Raw genomic sequence first — 3907 nt, 5'->3', positions numbered from 1 at the left:
GTCGAAATTGTGGGCTGTCAGGGGTCGGCTCTAAGGACAAAAAGAAGAAGTTGTCTAAGCGCAGGGACCCCTCTAAGCCAGCAAGATACAATATATCTGAATTGCAAGAAAGAATGTAAAGATTCCATTGATTTCGCATCTCATTATTATTTTGTATTCATTAATAATTATGAAATATAATTCGTGTCTTAATACTAACAATTTCCATTTTTAAAATATCGTAGTTTTAACAGTAAAATTGCTATCATACAATAAAACTAATTTATCTTGTTAGTAATTACAACTTTGTCCATTTATTTTTCCTGTATCTGTTATAGTCTTCAGTGTGTATACAATTTGGAACACACTGTATATCAACGGAGCCTCCGCAGCTACATTAGTACTAATTTTAATTATCTCTTATTGTTGATCACCTTTGCCTGAGTGGAGCCTCCGCAGCCCATCTGTGTTGTAGGCCAGGATAACATGGGGTGTGCAGCTGATATCATAGTATCCAGATTATGTTGGCATTTCACTCATTCCTTGACCTACAAAACAAACACAATAAGATTACAAGTGACTCTGAGCATTTCAAATATATGTGTGTGTACATCCCTAACGCTATACATTTTCTGTTCCAGCAAAATATTAACTCCATTGTCGATCTATAAGTACATCGGCTTATCACCAGGTAACGTCCAGGACATATCGGCTTATCACCAGGTAACGTCCAGGACATATCGGCTTATCACCAGGTAAGGTCTAGGACATATCGGCTTATCACCAGGTAAGGTCCAGGGCATATCAGCTTATCACCAGGTAAGGTCCAGGACATATCGGCCTATCAACAGGTAAGGTCCAGGACAGTCAGTAACACCTCGTTCGTTAATCACTTACACTGCAATTAATGGCCGAATATTTTATCTAGTGAAATATATATTCATAAACGTATGTTTTATTTTAAAGAGTAACACATTACTAAATAATAACACTTCTCATTATATGTTGATTCATTTTTGTAATAAATTAATGAATAACTTTTATTTTTTAAGGTATTTTAATGTGTACATGTTGCAGAAATATCTGAGAAATCCTGATAAAAAATATTTTAGTGGTTGACGTATGAATTTGTACTTAGCGGAAATTCCTTGAGAACAGTAGGTTGATCTCTTAGGGCTTAGACGATGTAAATTGACTCGTTCACTGAATCAGAGGTTCGTTTCTACCAAGGTCATATTATGTACAACATTGCAAGCAACGTTTCACAAATCTTGCCCCGTAAATACGCCTTGTGGAAACACTGACATCTACAAGTGAGCCAAATGCCTGTTGTGCGACATTTTCGTGCTGTTGCTGTCACTGCAGCTTTGACAATTCTTCTTCGAGGTACATAAAGAAGAAACCACTAGAGCAGTTAGCTTGATAAAGTGACTCTGTATAACTTCATCACTACAGTTAACTTTTACTTTATTACCAACACCTTTATAATCTAAACCATTATATAAAGTAAGTTTATGAATTGAAAATTTTGCATTTAAAAATATTGTTATAGTTGGTTTTCCAAAACAATAGTGTTTTTCACTCATTGCAAAACTCGACTGCTGTTCGTTTTTCGGGATTATACTCTATTACCACCGAAATACATTCTGGGGCAGGAGTCTGAGTAATGACAACCTAACGTAACAAGACTGACACGAAGAGTGTAGGGAACTCAGACTGGTAAGGTACAGGGCAGAGGGAAATTTGACAGTGTCCTCCGACCGGTAGTGTGTGCGCCTACTCTTGTACTGGTACTTGCACCTCGGTACCAGAGACAAGATGCACGAAAAAGAGACATAGCTGAAACGCATGTTTCTGTCTTTATTGTGGTGTTAAATACACTGAGATTTGAATGTCTGGAGTGTCGAATATCCGTACTTTTGAGTACCTGCAGTGTTGAGTATCCGTACTTTTGAGTACCTGCAGTGTTGAGTATCCGTACTTTTGAGTACCTGCAGTGTTGAGTATACGTACTTTTGAGTACCTGGAGTGTTGAGTATCCGTACTTTTGAGTACCTGCAGTGTTGAGTATCCGTACTTTTGAGTACCTGCAGTGTTGAGTATCCGTACTTTTGAGTACCTGCAGTGTTGAGTATACGTACTTTTGAGTACCTGGAGTGTTGAGTATCCGTACTTTTGAGTACCTGCAGTGTTGAGTATCCGTACTTTTGAGTACCTGCAGTGTTGAGTATACGTACTTTTGAGTACCTGGAGTGTTGAGTATACGTACTGTTTAGTACCTGGGGTGGTCAGTACCCATACTATCCGTACATGGAGTGTTCCCGGCTGGTCCCTTGCCTGGTCCGTTCCCTTCCACGTTTCGATCTTCTTCTCGGCCGATCACTGCTTGGACCGTCCCTTCCAGCGTTTCGATCTTCTTCCCGGCTTATCCTCCCTGGATCGTCCCTTCCAGCGTTTCGATCTCCTTCCTGGCCGATCCCTGCCTGGACCGTCCCTTACAGCGTTTCGATCTTCTTCCCAGCTTATCCTCCCTGGACCGTCCCTTCCAGCGTTTCGATTTCCTTCCTGACCGATCCCTTGTCTGGATTGCTCCTTCCAGCGTTTCGATCTCCTTCCCGGCCGATCCCTTGCCTGGACCGTCCCTTCCAGCGTTTCGATTTCCTTCCTGACCGATCCCTTGTCTGGATTGCTCCTTCCAGCGTTTCGATCTCCTTCCCGGCCGATCCCTTGCCTGGACCGTCCTTTCCAGCGTTTCGTCTTTTTTATGCTCGGGGCGTCTTTTTTGTGTCCTCGTCGGGCAGATATATACGTAAGTGTGACGAAATTAGCGCTCGAAAATTATATTCCGAAAGATTTAAGTTGACTTTAGCGAGGAAATAGACAGGTAAATAAATATGTAAAATTATTTATAGAAAGAGGGGTACATATACACATATCGTTCGTTGTTTAAGATACAATTGAATATATTTAAAGAAATGCGTTAGTTCTTAAAGCGCGTCTAATCAGTTCAGGAAATTGCTTAAAAACATATATCAGATGAGTGATTGCTACTTATGATAAATGTGTAATAAATACAACTAGTACAAGGGTACGAATAGTCAATACATTACAATTAGAGTAAATTAAATGGTGAATAGTCGTATTAAATCATAACAAGTTTATTATTATTTCTGTTATACTCTTTCATATATTAATATTTTGAAATATTTGTAAATACATTACTTTGAATGAATAAGGTTGTCTGACAATATTGTTAGTAGTAATATGTTTTCCTATGTAAAATGCAATGTATAAATAGTGGATGTATAATTATTTTATGGTGAAGTAAATAAACGTAGTCTGTGGCGAGAGTTTCTGTGTACAAAGAAGAACTTGAACTTAATTGCCATTTGGTGCTCGTGATTTCATGTTTGTACACTACGTGAATGATAGTTCCGATAGGATTAATTTTCTCTTCTTAAAAAAAGGTAATTATGGATAAAATGGGTTTGTTCAGTTCTTAAGTACACACTTAAGTTATAACGTTCGTGTCGCGTAGGATGATAATTCATTATAATATATTAGAAGGCAATTTTATTCGGTTACGACGCTGTTGTGGTAATGTGTCACTTACATACTTCGGTTTTGTTTTAATAAACAAACTGTGCGAAGAGAATAATAATTGTATTTGATTCCAATACAAGAGCTGAGTTAACGGATTACCAAGTATAATTTACTGATGAATTGAAAATACAAACAAGAAAATGAAACAACATTAAAAAGGATATTTAGACGATTTATAATCACGATAAAAGTGGATAGGGAAATAAAGAAGTGTAAAGGTGAAAATTGTTACCATGAGCCTTTGCTCACAATCTCTCCATAGTTTGGTTAGAGCGGGCAATGACCCATAACATTGCTTAGCCAAGATCCCAGATCGAATTTGCAC

The sequence above is a fragment of the Homalodisca vitripennis genome, chromosome X (genome assembly GCF_021130785.1).
Source record: "Homalodisca vitripennis isolate AUS2020 chromosome X, UT_GWSS_2.1, whole genome shotgun sequence".
Lineage (NCBI taxonomy): Eukaryota > Metazoa > Arthropoda > Insecta > Hemiptera > Cicadellidae > Homalodisca > Homalodisca vitripennis.
Note: the sequence above shows the minus strand (reverse complement) of the source record.